At 48.8% G+C, this 18,958-nt stretch overlaps 2 long non-coding RNA genes across 6 annotated transcripts in view; one reads left to right on the top strand and one right to left on the bottom strand.

Annotated features, from left to right (window-relative positions):
• The first annotated feature begins 2,351 nt into the window (after positions 1 to 2,351).
• Positions 2,352 to 4,693, top strand: LOC120097565 (uncharacterized). Of its 4 annotated transcripts, none has more exons than XR_005495109.2 (3): positions 2,352 to 2,446; positions 4,310 to 4,412; positions 4,508 to 4,693. It is a non-coding gene; the product is annotated as an uncharacterized LOC120097565 (long non-coding RNA). The 4 variants fall into 4 exon arrangements; XR_005495108.2 differs by having other exon boundaries at positions 2,359 to 2,446; positions 4,583 to 4,693; XR_010058764.1 differs by lacking the exon at positions 2,352 to 2,446 and adding an exon at positions 3,413 to 3,656.
• Positions 4,694 to 7,614: 2,921 nt separating this feature from the next.
• The window catches only part of LOC102553495 (uncharacterized), a 113,172-nt gene continuing 101,828 nt past the window's right edge, over positions 7,615 to 18,958 (bottom strand). For both annotated transcript variants that reach the window (XR_005495106.2, XR_005495105.2), the window contains exons 2-9: positions 18,560 to 18,777; positions 17,340 to 17,534; positions 15,007 to 15,198; positions 14,068 to 14,283; positions 13,791 to 13,983; positions 13,460 to 13,640; positions 12,766 to 13,347; positions 7,615 to 12,055 (exon numbers count right to left, since the gene is read on the bottom strand). This is a non-coding gene — a long non-coding RNA (uncharacterized LOC102553495). The remainder of the gene's footprint in view (positions 12,056 to 12,765; positions 13,348 to 13,459; positions 13,641 to 13,790; positions 13,984 to 14,067; positions 14,284 to 15,006; positions 15,199 to 17,339; positions 17,535 to 18,559; positions 18,778 to 18,958) is intronic.

Consider the following 18,958-nt stretch of genomic DNA (forward strand, 5'->3'; position numbering starts at 1 on the left):
TCTCCCTGTCCTAGAACCTCAACCAGGTGTGATATAGGGGACACGTATGTCCCTGGCAGGTTGTAGGGGTGGAACCAGCTGTCCACTTCCTGCCAACCCACTTCGCTCAGGCACAGCTCCCTTCTACCCTGGGACCTGCTCTGGGCATTGAGTGTTCCACCCCTGACTCCAGCCCTGGAGACCATGCTTACGCCAGCCTGTTCCTCTTAGGGGCTCTGAGTCAGTGTCTGGGGCCGTCCCAGCACAATGTGGCCAGCCCGGGTTGCCCACACTGAGTCCTCACGGTTCTGGGAGTGAAAATCTTAGCTTAGGTAGCTTAGGGAAACAGGCAGGCCTTAATGTACCTGGAGAGGTGTCTTCCTGACTCGGAACACCAGGTGGGCTTTGCAGGCAGCTCCGGCTGCTTTGGCCTTTCTGTGGGCCCTTGCTCTCATTCTAAGGTGTCAACTAGAGCTACATGCTCAGAGGGACTGGGTCACCTCTAACCAATTACATCTACAAAGGGAGTTATTAATCGGGGCAGTCTCTGAAGCAGAGGAGTTAAGATTTTACACCTGGAGAGGGGGTAGTCATGACTCAACTCAGGGGCACGCTGCCCTGCCACTCAGAGGACATCGCCCAGTCCTCCCTTTCTCTGCTGCTGTCTTAGTACCAAGCCTGAAGCCCTTTCCTGCATGAGGAAATCCCTGGTCCTCACCATTCTCTCATGAGCACCGTTCAGCCTTCACCTCCCTTCCCTCCTGTTAGGTTGTCCATACCTGTGGTCCCACAAGTTGAACCCAAGACAGGAATAGAGGCAGAGTTAGTGTCTGGGTGGAACGGGGTCAGGGGTTGGGGTTCCATGTTGGTTAACTCTCCGGTGCTATGATAAATGGACTAAGAAAAATCAGCTTCGAGGTGGAAAGACAGCGTGGCTCATGATTCCAACACTCTCAGTCCATGGCTACTCGGCTGTGCTGTTCCTGTGGTAGAGCAGAGCATCATGGTCGTGGTGGGGAGTCGCGGAGGAGCAGAGCATCATGGTCGTGGTGGGGATTCGCGGAGGAGCAGAGCATCATGGTCGTAGTGGGGATTCGCGGAGGAGCAGAGCATCATGGTCGTGGTGGGGAGTCGCGGAGGAGCAGAGCATCATGGTCGTAGTGGGGAGTCGCGGAGGAGCAGAGCATCATGGTCGTAGTGGGGATTCGCGGAGGAGCAGAACGGTCGTGGTGAGAAGTCGTGGAAGGAAGTCATAGAGGAGCAGAGCTGCTCAGCTTTGGGCAGCCAGGAAACACAGGAAGGTAAAAGGATGAGAGGCAAGAACATCACCACAGCGTGACCTATTTCCTCTAGCTGGCTCTGACTTCCTAAAGTTTCCACCAACTTCCATTCAATACCATCCGCTGACAACCACTTTGAGGTCATTCCAGATCCAAGTCGGAATGTCTTTATTTTGCCTCCCTGTATGGGGTCATTTTCTCTACACATCTGTTTTTATTAAGGACAAAGAGATCCAGGTTGTATTTATTTATTATGGAGGCAGCGTCTCGTGTAGCTCAGGCTGGCCTCAAACATATATGTGAGGATGGCCCAGTTTCCCACTGGCTGAGATTACATGAATGCGCCCCATACCCACTCCACGTATCTTACCAACACTGTACATTTCAGACCATGTCTGCTTGTGTACTTCAGACATGTTGTAGTCCAGAGGTCAGACCACTATAAGGAACAAATTTGATGGTAAAGGAATTTTCACACAATGTTTTGGTTTCCCAGTAGTGCACAGAACATGTGTTTACTCTGTAAGTGTGCAATAACACTGTATCTTTAAAATAGCAATGGGCAAATCTCAATCCAAAATATTTTACAGCAAAGAAGTACCAGCAATTAGGGAGGGTCAGGAAGAGGAGCAATGTTGGAAATAAAAATAATTTAATAAAAAAGGAAAAAGTATTTTATAAAATGAAAAAATTTTTTCTAGCTTTGGGAAAGATGATGGACCTGCTTGAAGCATGCTGGCCATGGGCCTTCAAGAAAACGAAGCAGGAAAACCAGGACTCCTGTACGAGTTAGGGGCAAACGTATTCGCGCTGGATTGCTCGTGATAGGAGGGAAATGATGGTTTGTGCGCGCGCGCATGCGCATATGTGAGTCTCGGTACAGCATTGGTGGAGCACGAGCATCAGCGTCCCTCCCCCTCCCATTTTTATGACTGTCATCTAAATGCCACCAAAGAGTTGGATTACAGTGGATGACACACCTTCCGGAGGATGGTAGACTAATTAGTACAGGAGCTAGGGAGAAGTTAAATCACTGGGGGCGCATCCTTATAGGCTGTCTTGAGATCCCCACTCCTTCCTGTCCTTCTCTTTTGTTTCTGGTTGCTAGGAAGCAAAGAGCTACCCTCCTCACCACAGGCCTGAAGACTGTGGAGCTGGCTGTACCATTGGGTAAAGCCACCAAAACCGTGAGCAGAATAAATCTTTTCACTTTATTAGATGTAATTCTCCAGGATTTTGTCACAGAGAAACTTGACCGATACAACGTCTGTAAAACAATATGGGAGGCAAGACCAGTGGAGAGTAGGCTTCCGTTCATGCAGCTTAGATCTTGAGTGCAGTGACACCCCCAGATTTCTAGCCAGCAAGGTGGCCATCTTGGGTTATAAGCTGCCTTGTGGGGTATCTGAGGATCGCATGAGGCGATCCAGCTGAAGGCACAGGAAGTGCTCGGAAGTTGGCTGGGATCCTGAGAACTGTGCACTGTCTGTAGGTCTAAAAGAAAAGTGTAACAGCTTGTCCTCCTCTCAAACACAACGACCAGTCTTTTGAAATATGCTAATTTCCTCTATCTTATTATTGAAAAATCAACAGGGGGGCTCGACGAGAAGACTCAGTAAAATACTTGTCAACTAGTTCAATCCCGGGGCACAGATAAAACTCCAGGCATGGTGCCGCACACCAATCCGGAGGCTCACAGCTTGCCACTCTAGCTAGTCACTGAGCGTTGGGCTCCCGCAATTGCCTACAAACCACGTGAACACTGATCTCAGACAGGGATGGTTTATTGACTGGTAGACCAGGGAACTGAACCATGACCCAGAGTGATCCTACAGGGTTTTTAAGCCCCAGAGTCTCAAACATCTGTGCCAGGTTATTCCACCAATCAGGATTTAGGGATAGGGGTTCCCTTAGGAACATGATTTTGTTGTACACTTAACCTGCTCCCATTGGTTGGCACATTCAACTGTGGCAGGGGACTTGCCTAACATTCAAGTCCTAATTTGCCAACCATGATGTCAGTTACCCACATACATGTCTCTTTCTGCCAAGCAGGATGTCAGTTCCCAGGGCGGCCTTGAGAACTTAAACTCTACTCAACAGCTACTCAGAATGGAAGTCTTATTCCAAATAGTTCCTTGTATCGGTGCCCATCGCAGGGGTAGCTTTTACCCCAAAGGCTCATACACAGGTGCAGGAAGTGCTGTCCAGAAGTGGTTGGTTCCGGTCCAAGCTTATAGCGAGTGACTAGACAGAGCAGTTCTACTGACTTCTGCTGTGATTGGTTTCCAAGGGTACAGAGCACAACAGAATATGCGATCAATTTTGGCATTAGCAAGTTACTTAGTAACAGCAGAAACATGCGAGGAAGTTTCCTTACTATGGCAGGCGAGCCAGGTAACTGTTACCAGGACCTTAAAATTCCATTTAGGCCTGAATATTTTACCTAGGTCCTTACAGTGAGATTCGGATTCAGGAATAACGTAGATAGCGATCGAGTGAGTGTCTTCACACTCAGTGTCCACACATGACTGCCTGACACACACACACACACACACACACGCACGCACGCATGCACCCATGCACGCACGCACAGAGACAAAAATCAACAAAAATAACGCACGTGAATATTTAAACACGAATTATAATTTGTGCTTTAGTGCCAGTGTTTTAATTTCAAGCCCACCACAGTGGGAGAAGCACTTTATTTTACCAAGATAATAACCTTGGTAATCAATGTTTTCATTAAAAGCCTGGAAAGCACTTCAGAGCCGGCATGGCACTCACGCATGGCCCACCCACTCCACGCGTTCACAGAAGCACTTCAGGAAGCAGAATCACCTTCAATTAGCCAGGGCCATCACTCAGACGCACCCTTTTCAAATATAGGCACCTGGAGGTCACTCTTACACTGCACCGGCATAGGCTCTCTCTCTTCTGACCAGGCACCGTGTGTGTGTGTGTGTGTGTGTGTGTGTGTGTGTGTGTGTGTGTGTGCTCACTGGTCCACACTGCCCTTGTTAAACCTGGCTTCTTTGCATCTTTCACAGAATGGACCAAGAAACACAGCCTCCCTTTTTGTGTCTCCCTCTTTCCAGCAGCACGAGGTCCCACCTCTTCCAGGAAGTCTGTTCTTTACACTCCGCTCTCCAGGTTTGTGATTTGGGGTCAGGCCCTGCATGAACACAGCCTATCTGCTATGACCGCTTACCCTCCCTCATTGGCTTCCGAATGCTTTCCCTTAACAGCTCCCTGCAGACCCCGTGCTCCCCCACACCTCCGACGACACCTCCATGCCTCTGCTAATGCTGTTCTCCCACCAGGAATGCTTTTGTCTGTCCTTCTTGGCTGAGACCCCTGGAGTTGCTGTACTCCCAGGACAAGGTGACGGTGCTCCTCCTTGCCTCTCAAAGAAACGTTCACGATTACAACTATGCCAAGGTCATCCCTGTGTTTCTTAAGTCGTATCTCCTCCTTGTCTTATCAAGATGAAAACAAACCCAGGGAAGATACAGAGAACCTTTCAGGCTGGGGATCAGAAGGCTCGAAAAGCTTCAGGAAGCCTCGGGGGGGGGGGAAAGAGTTTGCCCACCCTCTCTGCCTACTTCATGACAGAACCTTGAAGTAGAAACTTCCACAAGCCAGGAACCTTGTGCTTGTACCCACAAGGAAGAAAGCCCTCCCAATTAGCGAGAGCTTGATTTTGAGTGAAGACTCCCCCAACCTTCCTCCGGTCAGCCCTCAGTGCGTATCCTTTCGTGCAACTTTAGTGGGGCTGTGAAAAGCCTGGAAGAAGTCCCTAGCTCTGTACCTCTCAGACAAGTCCTGATTTCACTGAATCCAGTGAACCAACCAGGAGGTTGCAAAATGGCTTAGGAAGGGGCCAGCCAGTGAAGCTCCAAAGGGATTGGTTGGAGTGTTAGGCCTCACCTCCTGGAGGTGTGACTCCCCCCCCCCACAATACCCAATTTGCATTAACTGAGGAGAGAGTCCAGCTCTGTCTCAGACACTCATTGCTCCCCACATGAGTGGTATGGGTGGTCAAGCACAGACACCTAGAGCAGACACCACAGTGGCCCCAGCAAGGACACTAGGTTTCCCAGTTCATACCAGACAGGAACAGAGGCCTTCAAGCCTAGTTGGGGTGACTTTGAACCGTCCAGCTCTGTTCTTTACACATGAAATTGCGTGTTCTGAGGCCTGAACACTCTTCATTCCAGACCCCAGCCTCTAACGTCTATGTTTTCTATTTCGGTCTCAGCAGCTGCTTCAGCACCATTCCCAGCCACAGCAGCTGTGGCTAACCTCCTCTCTAGCCATCCTGCAGTGCAGCAGGGAGCTCACCGCTGTCCTCACAGGCAGCCTGACTCCTCTCACTCCGTCGTTTTAGAGCTCATGGTATGTCCTTTCCACAGTAACATGATTTGGACCTGGAGTGAAAGGTCATCATGGCTAGCGCCACTCAGACACACAGGAAAGCCCTCCAGGGTGCTAAGCTTCCAGGGCACCGAGTGCATTCCTGACATATCTCCACTGATATCGTTTGTGTTGATGTCTTGAGACATAGTATCAATGATCGTGAACAATTATCTGGAACACAGGCTGGTTAACTGTGGTTGGTCAGGGGACACCAGGGACAAGATTCAACTGGGCTTACTGGTTTCCAAAGGCATTACCAAGAAGCTGTCTGGTAAAAGGACCCACTGGCTTCTGACTTCAGCCATTCATTGTAGGGAAGCCTGAAGAACATCCCCTCGGGCCTGTCCACCCTGGACATGGTCCAGGGCTTCCTTGGGAGATCTATTCTAAAAAACTTGCTTGATGCACCCATCATTAATGAGGAGATTTAAGGCCAGGGGTTCTCCCAGTGGTTTTGGCCTCAATGTCTTGAACAACCTTGAGAACTGAATGAGATAGTTGTCCAGGTGGTGTATCCTGACTCTGCTGAGGCTCTGCCCTTAGAGGGAATGTGTCTTGGGGGAACACACACACACACACACACAATACGCGCACGCACACACACCAGCTTGGCTCACACACGAAGTCTATATGGCTAGCCCAGAATCTCGAGAGCTTTAGATGTGTCTGCTTTCCTATGTAATTTATCTTACTTGCAAAAACATTTATAATTTGCTTACTGCCATATTAAAATCTAGATAAGAACCTCGTTTACAGAGGCCCTCGTTCCTTTCTTATCTGCTTCTGAGACATCTTGTAATAAGACTTTTTCCCCTGGTCTGTAGTGCTTTTTCAATTTTTCAATCAATGTAGCTGACACCAGATAATTTCAACACAAGGGATATATAACACTGGCCCCATATGAGCAGTGACCTAATTTAGTGAGTCTTGAGCTGTTTATCCACAATATCTTGCCTGTGAATATTTGAAAGTGCATAACCATTGTAATCTCCTGGGGGCGGGGGAGGAAAACAGAAGGCCCATGAGCATCTCCATGGTCTTAGAAGATGAAGCAAATGGGGCCATGCAATGCACTCCCTAAAAAACCAGGAGCATTAGCTAATTTGAATTCTGCTATGTGCGATCTGTGACCCCCGCCCCCTTCTCCCTTCATCTTTCCTGTGTCCTTACTCAACATTCTGGAATCTTCCAATCTTACATGGTTCTGAGAAAGTAGGAGAACAGGGACAGCACTGGCTGAAGTCCTGCTGCTTTGCTTGTGGGTCTGTATAAATAAGAGTAAACTCGGGGAGTTATCACAAACAGAAGCACCCTGTCCAGGGACACACCAGCCATCCTACATGAACGAGGCACCTTTTTGGACAGCTAATAGGAGGCTAATGTCTTCAACAAGACATGTGCCCCATTTGAAGGTATTTTCTTGGCAACTATTAAAAATATGTAGTGTGGGGGCATGGAGTGTAGCTTAGTTTGTAGAGTGCCTTCCCAATAGCACCAAGTTCTGTGTTCTAGTCCCAGCATGGCCTAAAGCTGGGCATGGTGGAACACATCTGTAATCCCAGTCCTCAGGAGCTAGGGGCAGGAGGATCTGAACTTCAAGGTCTCCCACAGCTAACACAGTGGGTTAGAGACCCACCTGGGATACATGAGAACCCATTTCAAGCAAACAATAATAAATAGACAGATATACAAACATACATATAAACATACATGCATACATGCATACATACAACATTCTAGGATGCTGCTACTAATTTCTTACTACTTAAACAGAAAATCCTAAGAATGATATTTTGCAAGGGGTGCATTCCCCAAAGAAACCATATCAGCTCATTTATATATACCCTGACATTGGTATTTCATAATTTTTCTCTTAGATAGAATTCAGCCAAAATCAGAAGAGTTAATGGGCATAGAAATAATGATCAACAACTCCTTTTATGATGAAAAATCATTTTATTCAAAATTATCTCCGAGATATTTCCAATTTATTGGCATAGTGGACTTAACTTCATATTTTCCCAAATTTTTTCATATTGGTTATACAATACCCAAAGTAAATATATTGAACGATGCTGTATATACTCCAAGCCTTTTCATGTAAAATGTTCATGGTGTACTTTAATAGGATATGTTGAGGACAATAAGCAGGGAGCAGGTTTTTCATTTCTTATTATCAAATGATGAAATAAATTTTCTATTTTTTTTATGACTTCGCTTACAGACATCTGGTATCTAAAATATTATATATAGAGAGTACCTTGAAAATTTTTAATATTAAAGTTTACTTAGATTGGCAAGAAGGCTCAACATCTAAGGGCACTTGGTGCCAAGCCTGATGGCCTGCCTTAGATCCTTGGGACCCACAGCATGGAAGGAGAGAAGTGACTCCTGAAGGCTGTCCTCTGTCCTCCACGTGCACTATGGCAAGCACACTCCCCAGTGCATGAGGGGATGTAACACAGACCTTTATAAGCATGTTCCCTCATGGCCTCCTTGGCCTAAGTCTGGTTTCATATGCTTCTAAAGCTCTGTGTTAGCCCAGAGAAGAATTTCCAGACTGAACTCATTCTTGGGACAGGCCCTGTTCATAGAAGACAAGTTTCTGCTCAGAATTTTGTGTTTGGTTTGAGTGGTGGCAGTTAGACCTGTGTGACTCATTTGTAAGGCAAAATTAAAGCCAGAAAGTGTCAAGAGCTGACTAAAAGTTTGAAAATAGCAGAAAGAGGTTTCTTTATAATGCCATGGCATTCACACAGGGGCTCCTGGAATCAACATTCCTCTGCCACCCAATGGTAGTACCAAGATTCTTCAAAAGTTGCTGCAGGGCTTAAGGAAGGCTGTGGGAGATCATAATGTAATTAAACAGAATCAAAGCTCTAGTAGAAAGAATACAATTCCAGCAATAAATACAATGTGTACTTCTTTTTCTGTTGCTGCAAGCAAGGGAGTTTTGATTGTTACAAGAGTAACTTAGAAAGGAGCTGGGAGGGTCTCTGGCTGCCTCTACCCAGCGCAGGCTCAGTCCTTTCCTCTGCACTTGTTTTTTCCTTTTCCATTTCCTAGAGGATCATGGAAAGACCAAAGGCACACAGCCAGAAAGAGGAGCTAACAAGGCCACGCTGACTTCCAAGAGCAGCTGTCAGTGAGGCTCACTTTAACAATGTGTTCTATTTAATGCAACACATTCCAAGTACCGCTATTTCTGTAGCCAACATCGCAAGTAATCAATGATCTCCTTCTCATTCAGCAGCTTTAAAAATCTGTGCATGACAGTCTGAATTTTGGGTGCTTGGGACCATGTGTGCTGGCCAGGTACCCTCCTGGATAGCGTTAAATATGTAACTCTGAGAGCAACCCAGGAACAAATACAAACAGAAAAGGCAAAGCAGGAACCACAGAAGAAAAGTTGACAAGCCCACCCACAAGTTGTCCAACCTGGGACAAAACCAGATCCTGACAGGACAGAAGGAAAGGCCCTTGGATTCACACTGTCCTGTGTGCCTAACCCAGAGTTCTTCAGGTTCTGCCTGGAGGTCAAACACTCGGGCCAGATGAGTCATCCAGCCTTCAGCTGGAACCCGGCTCTAGAACTAGGGAATGCCCTGGTTTTGAGTGTGAGTCTGTCACTTGTGAATGACTTGCTATACCTACGAGCTGATGTCTGGCACCTGATGTGTGCAAGTGTGCATAAGCATGTGAGGATGAATGCCCACTGTGTGGGGGAAGGGGAGAGAGGCAAGGGCAAGCCCATAACTGTTCCCCAGAAACAGGAAAGGCTCTTTTGCAGAAAGGAGTCCCTGTTTTGTCCATGACATCTCTGGCTGCCAGCCCTATCAACCCTCCTATCCATGACCTCTGCACTTCCTGAGCATCTCTAGGGCATCTGGTCCTTACTGACAGCCCAGCTTGTCCATGCAGTTTACATCCTGATGCCTTCCCCACCACAGTAATATTCAAATGGCTGCCCTATGGTCTCCCTGCTTTTGGGCAGCCTAGAATGCTCAGAGGATCAAACCCAAATATATAAGCCTCGTGTGTTACAGGATCTCTGCTCCACTAATTTCCAGCCTTTTTTCCTGTGTAAAACAATATTTTGTCGCACTTCACATCTATCTGAGCCCTTCCTGTTCAGGCTATCAAGAATTGGGAAGGCTCCTTGGGAGGGTTGAGGTACAGAGGGGAGGCCTTACGCAGTATAGGAGGACACACCCTGCAACCTTCCTATCTTGAGTACGATCCTGCTAGAAGTGACCTAGTGGTTTTTTTGCTGTTTTCTGGAAGCATGCTCCATCCAGGGAGAAGGCAGAGAGATCAGGAGCAGAGTCCTGAGAAGAGTCAGGGGACGTGTCCACAGAGCAGGGTGCCTCAGGCCTGTGCTACCACACTCGGTAAAGCTGACACACCTGGATTTCACTGAGTTCTAGGCCAGCTTGAGTTACAGAATGAGACCCAGAACAAAGCAAAATGCAATACACTTGAGGTCCCTGGGACCAAACATATTAAAGTGAGGAGGAAGCTGTCTCACCAGAAGCCCTGGTTCTCCCCCCAAATCCTTGGAAATCCTCTCCACTAGGCTCTGTGCCTAAAGACCAGAGGGATGTAGTCTCAGGTTTGACACACTACAGGCCACCCAGTGCTGGTCCTCATTCTCATCTCTTACACTAGGAACCACCATCTCCTGGCCCAAGAGCATCCCTTCTAATTCAGATTGCAGAGGAGGGGAGGGGAAGTCAGGGAGGGAGTATGGAAGTGGTTATATAAACCACTGATGCTTCTGTGAAGGGAGCTGAGGTGGTCTGAGGGTGCTGATCCAGTGAGCCTGCTGGCTTCTCTAGGAAGCGCCAAGCTAATGAAAATATCCTCAGCACTGTGGCTGGCTCTTGCTCTGTCTCTTCACCCTGGCTCCTTTCGATGCACTTAAACTTGCAAACAGCAAGCGAGAGACAACAGAAAAGCCTTGCCCACTTAGTCCTTTGAGCCAAGGCCAGTCTGTAAAGTTTTCAGATCCTCTAGTAAGAAACCCGCAAACTCTCCCCTGCCCCTGCCCTCCTATGGTCCCCAACAACGGAAAAGCAGCTCTGGACTTTGAAATGTGGCACAGACAGAAACACCCAGGGCGAGGCTGCTCGTGAACTCGGGGCGTATGATTTCAGAGCCTATGTCTCGCAATGATGAGGCTACTCTGGCAGTCGAGGGTCCAGGGCGGCAAGTCTGAGCAGCTGCTCCCGGCTTTGAAAGGCCCTGGACAATGGGCGCACTGTTCCCAGGGCTGGCCTCCAGCATTTGCATAGACCTGTTCTGCCTGGTTGACCAGGGCCTGTCCGGCTCCGCATTGTCCACGGATCAGAGGTGACAGGATTCAGGTGAGAGCTGAAGTTGGAAGGCATCCAGAGGGCACGAGGACGGCTGTCCTGGGAACCTTAGCTGGAACTGGTTTGCAGGGATTCACATATTTGCTCTTGAAGGTTTCCTCAAGCTGCTGGAGAGGAACAACCAGGACACTTTTAAGAGGAGCTTGCAGAGGCTGTTGGGGGGGGGGCATCTTGGGGTACCCCCTCATCTAACAATCTAATAGTGTGATGGGCCAATGCCCATCTTGGATGTTTAATATGCTGCCAAAAATGGAGGCACACAGTTTCCATCTCTATGACCTTAAGCTTCACATGCTGATGCCTGGCTTTCACACCTCCTCAGGCAGGGCAATCTCCAGCACCGATTAATAGTTCCCTCAAAGGTGATGTTTTGACTTCAGCAGAGAAAGGATTTGGAGACAAGCACTCTCCCTAGAGCTTTGGCACCACACAGCCCACCATCTTTAACTTGAATAAGTAGGACCAGGGGCTGGACAAGTACGACTTATTTCCACGCCCACAGTTCCTAAGTAAATATTGCTAACTCCTGAAGGCAGAAATCACAGGGGAGGGGCCTAAGGCTCAGCGGTGGGTGTGGTAGGGGTGAGGCTGGGAGATCAAGATGGGAGGGAACATTTTTCTGCATCTGAATAGGCCATGGTCTGAAGGTTCAGAAGCATTATTTCCCGTCAGGTCAAAAAGCTCTTTATTTGCATAGGCAGTTCTCTGCCTTCTCTGGGGGCCAACCAATCTCTCTCACGCGCCGGGGTTCCCACAGGCCTATGTCCTTCCCTTCTTCTACAGCCTCTGGGCACCTAAGTGCCCGGAACCCCCCAACCTGAACAGGTGCCAGCAACTGTGCAGCATTCGCTGCAGGGAGCTGGCCAGCTGCTGGCCCCGCGAGAACCTGGGGTATGGTTCCGTGTTCCCACCCGTGTTCTCGGCGGATTGCAGCACTGCTCATCTTGGGAATATAGCGATTAATCCAGCCGCAGGTTTCCAGATAAGTGACTGTGATGGAGACTGTTGGCGAGAAAATAGACAATTATCCGCTGTTAGCTTTACATAAAGATCGCATTAACTCAAATTAGTTATCAGACAAAAGAGCGTCGGCAAGCGCGCCCTGCCGGCCCGCGCCCTGCACGCGGGCACCTCGGGGTGCAACCGGGCAAAGCGTGGGGCTGGGCTGAGGCCTCGAGACGTGGGGCGGGGAGTGGGAGGACACGGGGGAGGGGAGGGCTCTAGGCTGATGTTACTCGTGCTGTGCTGGCCTAGATGGCGGAGCGGGGACTGGGGTGGGGAATAGGGGCAGCCTAGGAGGCCAGATCAGCCGTCCCCTGAATTACAGTGGTCCCACCTCAGTCTGTCCTACGCTGGTCCCTTCTGCAAGCTCTACACTGGGAGCCAGCCTGCCCCCGCGGCCTGTAGTCCTTTCGTCTCTGGCAGTAAAGTCGTTAATTCACACAGGCAGAGGTGGCTCTCCAGGCTCGCCACTGCCCCGCCGGGTGCACTGGATCACCTGGTGATCTGGTCCTGCGGGGCTACCTACCACTATTCTCCGCCCCTGCACCCTCCGCCCGTGCCCACAGCACTTTGTTAAGGTAGCTCCCCTTAATACTCGTAGAGAAGAAAGATGAAGACACGCTGAGGGGGATAGGGCCAGGGCGAGGGTGGGGGTGGGGGCTGAGAGTGGCCTGCGGTAGGATCATGTCAGTGAATGCGGCCTCGATTACCGAAGTTGCGCACTGTCCGCGTACTGCGCATCTTCGCTACCCTCGTTCTCCAGTACCCGGGTTAGCGTGGACACCGACTTTCACGAGCAGGATGGATTTCGCGGACCGCTGTCGGCAGGAACAAACGCAGCGCCCAACAGCCCAACGGGCTGCAGCGCCCAGCGGGGTCCCCACTGCCGCAGGCGCGCACTGGCGGTGGCGCTTGCGCCCGGCCGGCCTCCCCGGCCCCAGGGTCCCCGGCCCCGCTGAATAGGGCGGATAATGACCCCCGGTTCCCAAGGCAGGCTCTCTGCTGCCTGGTGAGCCTTGGATTTGTGTGGTCCAAGCCTTTCCCAGCTTGTCCCATTCTGTCACCGGGATAAGGGGCTCCCTCGGCTCGTTTGCACCTGCGTCGCTTTTGGCTCCTTCAGGAATGCGCTGAAGCTTGTAATCAGCTTTGTGAAGCCATTGAGTGCACGGCTGAGTGAAACTTCCAAAGCTCGAGGAAAACTGGCCGGCTGAATAGGAGCCAGCATGGGGCTGCTCTCCAAGCCTCCGCGCTGCCAAATTCCAGCAGAGCGCCTCACAATCGCCTTCCCCACACTGAGAAAAGTGAGAAAAGAAAAGGGAAAATACCAGTCACCGGGGTTAGCTGTTTGTTCCCAGATTAATGGCAAGCGGCTCCCTCCTACTCCACCCCCTCCACAAAGCTCACCAGTTCAGGAAATATGACAGAGGGGAGGGCAGTTATTAATAGCTCCCCAACTGATGTCACCCCCGGGCGGGGGTCTTTTGGGGCTCTGGAGGGGTCCTCCATTCCCAGTTGTCGAGCTGAGCTCCAGCATCCACGTGTGCCTTAGGCCTAGCAGTCGAAGTGCATCTTTGCTTGGGTAGAGCTGTGGGTGACATCATAGAGAATCCCTAACCTAGGCTCCGGGAAGGAATCACTAAGCACCCGGCTCCTTCATGCAGACCCAGCAGAGGCCCTGCCCTCCTGGCCCCTTAGCAACAGGTTCCTGGGCCTCTCTTTTGAGGAGCGTTCTTACTTCCAAGACTCTGTAGTGCTGTTTCTTGGTGACCCCAGTAAGAGGGGTGCCTGCAGGGTGGCAGCTACTACAGGAGCTTCCCCTTCTGCTGGAGGCCTCTGTGCTGTGATTTCTAAGAGCCAACTCCTTCAGACAAGTATTTCTGTGTGCCTCAGAGGCTTCTCTCCCACTCAAGGTTAGTGAAGGCTCCTCTCTGGAAAACAAAATCCTTGCCAGCCAACAAAAGACCAGACAGCCTGCAAAAGGCAAAGCCGTCCTTCTCAAGGTCCAGCCATACCTGAATTCTGGGTGCCTGCTCATCTAGCGAGGGCTCCTCATGTAGCTACACCAGGTTTCTAGAAACAGTGCATGCAGTGGCCGTGTGGAAAGAGGCACCGTGGAGTGCTTGCTTTGTGGATGCTGATCTGAGCTACAGTTTCAGAAAGGAAACCTAGAACCCTTCCTCTGGATTGCTCATGAGACCCCTAAGTCAGCAAATCCCTGTAGGAATCGTCTATAGAGAAAAGAAAGCAGAGGCCGTATTGTGATCTACACATTAAAACTCGCTTCACAATGGCTCTGGGTTTTCTTAGCTAATGAATTCCTTCCACCCTGAAGGGGAAGGCCCATCTTTTCTGGGAGCACAGGTTCGTGTTTGATCTAGATGTCCGTGTATGCCCTCTAGTCAAGAGAAGCTCAGTCCTGTGGGGTTCTTGCTGCTGTACCTTGCTTCTGTGGGGCCTCATGATGTCTGACTGTGGCTCTGTGCTATAAATAGTCCCCTGGTAGATCGAAAGGCTTAATGGGCCTCTTTAAATACCTAACTTATTATAAAGCCCTGGGGAGAATAACATTAACAGTCAGGGAGGAACAAGAATCACGCTCCCCCTGTAGCAGCCCTATTACAGTGTTCTTGGTTGCACTCCTTACGGTGCAGAGTGGGCAGGAATTTTCCTATTTATATACCTTAATGTGCAGAGGGGGCTAGAGCACTCGGGAGGCTGTGAGAGACAGCCTGTCTGAGAAAGGAGGAAACTGAACTTAAAGAGGTGGAGGGAGTGTCCCAGAATTGCTCAGGCTACTGTCAGGTCAACAAGAAGGAGTCACAGCTAGTGCACCATTCTGCATTCAAACACGCTTGGCAGTCTGGTGGACTGGTGAGGAAGCCCTCCCTTTCAGACGGACCAGGAAGGGCACAACCCCCGATGAGGAAATGTGGGACTCAAAGCAAAGTTACCTGACTGAGAACCCAGACTGTATGTGCTCACTCAGAGGTTCTGAGCCGCTTTGAACATCCCAACGCACGTCGCCCACGTCGAATGTCGCTGACATTCAAAGTTTACTTTTTTTTTTTTTATTGTAAAGTTCGGCTCCGCGTTTCCTGCAGCACCACTCATTCCAGCCACTCTCGGTGACAAGTCAGGAGGATCTGCGGCAATTCAGAAATTAGTGAAATTTTATTCCTGGTGGGGGCACTGGATTAAGAGGCTGGGAGAGTGAAGCTAGTCAACGTGTAATTGCATGATAAGGCTCTCACGAGGAATTTATTGGCCAAGTTGCTATTTCTATTCCTTCCTAATCTCTTTTAGCATATTCGTTCTCTGCAATCTGTCTTCATAATCTCCTGTAGCAGAATGGCAGCCAACGGAAGCTCGCGTGTTTGGAGAGTACAGGAAATATGCAGAAGCGCGATAAACTGATGCTAATTACCCATATTTAGGACACCAAGTGCAGAAGATCAAGGTTTACACATAACAAGCCAGAGCCAGTGACGGTGGCTTCCTTGTGTGGAATGTATCGGAGGGGACCAGATAAGGGTTTCACGGGCAGCAGGGATTTATTGGTCAAAGGCTGTACCTTCCACTTCCCCACTTTTATAGCAGTAAATTATTTCGGCTAAATTCGCCTGAACATCACTCTTTCGTTTGGCGATGTGCCGTGACTTGCTCTTTCTTTGTGTCCATTCAATGCAAATCCTTGTAGTTTAACATCAGCTGATAAGAGACAAATAATTGAAGTAATAGGTAATTCCCTTCACACCGTGCATATAGGAGGGTCCGGGAAAAATGAGCCGAGGCAAGGGGCAGGGGCTGAAAGCAAAGCAGTTCCACCTTCAGCCCTCAGACCACAGGGCTCTCCCCATGAGTTCACAGCATTGGCTCCTGCATGAGGCGCACGCACGGCCTGCTTGCTCTGGAGGAGAATCACTTCCAGCATGGCACCAGCAGAACTGATGCTCCTATCTGGGAGCCTGATCAGACAATGATGATGATGGTGATGATGATGATGATGATGACGACGACGATGAAGATGATGGCGATGACGATGACGACGACGACGTCATCCCCTCACCATGTCACCATGGCCCTGTTCCCTCTACAAGTCCTGTCTCTGAGAACAGACACAGAGGAGCAGCCTGGGAAGCTGGTGGCAGGTGGAGGATGAGGGTGAACTTCTTGGCGTTGTAGTACTTGTTTCCCTGAGAGAACGTTGCACAGCAGTCGAATGTCTGTTTTTTTTTTTTTAAACAACATTTGTATGCTAAGTAAACGCAGCCAAGGGCTTGCTTCATTCTTTGAGAAATTGCTAGAGTTTGCCTGTAGCCTTTTCAGTTGGTAGTGGAAATGGCGAGGGGCATTCTATGTTGGATACATGTGGCAAAATGCTCTTGAGATAAAAGGAGTCATGGGGGAATAGTTTATAACTCCTAAATAAACGGGGATCAGCAAGAATAGTTGATCTTGCCACAAGTTACATTTTTATCCTAGACCATTCGTACCACAAATTCCGTCATGCTTCCCTCCATGGGCATGAGCATTTCCTTGGTGTTGCACTGTTGGGGAGTGTTGTGTGTTTCTATTTCATGTACCACCGTGGAAGGGGGAGAAAGGAATGTCATTGACTGGCTGCTGAATCTGAGGGTGCATCAGACTCTAGAGAGGATAAAAACCTTCCATGTGTGCCTCTTAGAACCCAAAGCAATCTGGGTGAGAGGTTTAATTAACTCAATAATGAGTCTGTAACGGTTTGCCAAAATATTTTACAAACATGCCCATTGTACTATGAAAGTTAACTTGTTATGAATTAGCAAGTGTGCTAACAATAGTGTGTGGTGAACACAACATACACATTGTTGCACTACAATCTAAAAGTATTCCTCTAGCTGGGCATGGTAACACAAGCCTTTAATCTCAGGATTTGGGAAGCAGAGGCAGGAGGATCTCTGTAAGCTTGATTTATATAGTAAGTTCCAGGGCAGCCAAGACTGTATATAGAAAGCCTGTTTCAAATAACTACACTCTACTATTACTACTACTACCACTGATGATGATGATGATGATGATGATGATGATGATGATGATGATGTGATGATAATAATTTACTCATTGAGGAAAACAAATATTCTCCCATTAGGAATAGTTGAAGGTGGATGGAGAAGTCCAGGTTTCCTGGGAAACACATCGATTACAGAAAGAACCCCTTGCTCAAGTCATTTGATAAGTTCACTTTCCCAGAAAACCATTCGCCACCCCCACGTGAACATTCCTACACTGGAGTGAAGTGAGTTACCTGGGCCACGGTTGCCTTTGAGTTGACTTAGACCTGCAGAGCCAATGAGGTGATGCGATCACTTGATCCCCGCCAGTCTTCCTCCCTCTGTTACAGGAAGTTACTTCACAGGTCTGACTAGTGTCCAGCTTCACCTATGCGTGTCTTGTGTACATTGCTGAGACATCTTCATGGCTCCCTGAAACCCCTGGCTGTCTGTGGAAGTTAGTAACTCTTATTTTCAAAACATGTTAACTTCAGAAGTCATTAACCAGTCAAGCTGCACCCGTGGAAACTGATTTAAAAATCCTTGTTAAGGGTTGGGGATTTAGCTCAGTGGTAGAGCGCTTGCCTAGGAAGTGCAAGGCCCTGGGTTCGGTCCCCAGCTCCGAAAAAAATAAATAAATAAATAAATAAATAAATAAATAAATAAATAAATAAATATCCTTGTTAAGCGAATGATTTCTTTTTAAACTGGCTTGTGTCCTTGGAGACAGACACAGGGACCAGTTTTGATCTCACAGAGTATCCCTGGGTGGACATGAAAAACCATAAAGAAGGAAAAGTCATTAGATTTTTATTATTAATAGTAGAATGTATGTATATGTGTGTATGTATTTATGTGTGTGTATGTATGCATGTAGTATGTATTTATGTGTTTGTATGTATGCATGTTGTATGTATGTATGTATGTATGTATGTCCCCTTCAAGTACGTTTGTATGCCTCTGCAGGTATGATAATGTGTGGGTGGTTGTGAGCATGTGTGTGCCCATGCAGATATATGTAGTGTGTTTGTTCACATAGGCATGGGCAGGTACATGTATTTGTGCAGATGTAGGCATGCATATGTGTGTCCCTTAAGGTGCATATAGGCATGTGTGTGTATCCGTACAGGTATGTTTGTGTATGCAGGCATGAGCAGGTGTGGGCAGGGGTGTACATGCGTGTGTACCTAAAGGTATGTGTAGCTGTGTTTGCGTGCACAGTGATCTGTGCAGGTTTGTGTCCCGACAGGTGTAGCAGATATAATAAAAGGTGTGTGTGCATTGTTCATGGGTGGGTTTGCACCCTAGAGATCTGCGGCAGAGGGCAATTTTTTTTCCTACCTGAGTGAAGCCCAGGAGGAGGCGAAACCAGAGAGGTGCAGAGAAGTATAAAACAGAGGAATGGTCTAGGTCAATGTCTTTCTGGTAACCTACTGCTCTCCCTAAAGCCCCTGAATGTGATCTCCGTGCTTACCTGCCGGGGTGGGGTGGGGCGAGCTCCTGTGCTGTTCACACATAGACTCTGCCTATTCAGAAATTCATGTTTACTCAGCACAGGAATTTCCCTCATCAGCCTGGCTTTCAGGAGCCCTGCTTTCTCCTCTTGCTTCTTTTTCACACATGCAGAGGAGGCTTCGGTTGCTCATCTCGGAACACAGCCTTGTGCCTGCTGACAGCGGATGTTCGAGGTCTCTGAAATAGATGGAACTCTGGTGACTGGCTGAGAACTGGTTAGGGACCATGGCAGATAGCACTCACGTGCTTGAAGTGTGGAAATGCATTCTCGGCTCCAATGACTCCAAACAGCTGCCAAGGAAAACAAACAAACGGAGCAGGTGGGACTACCCTGACATTAGTCACAGAGAGACTACCA

This window comes from Rattus norvegicus, chromosome 16 (genome assembly GCF_036323735.1).
Source record: "Rattus norvegicus strain BN/NHsdMcwi chromosome 16, GRCr8, whole genome shotgun sequence".
NCBI lineage: Eukaryota > Metazoa > Chordata > Mammalia > Rodentia > Muridae > Rattus > Rattus norvegicus.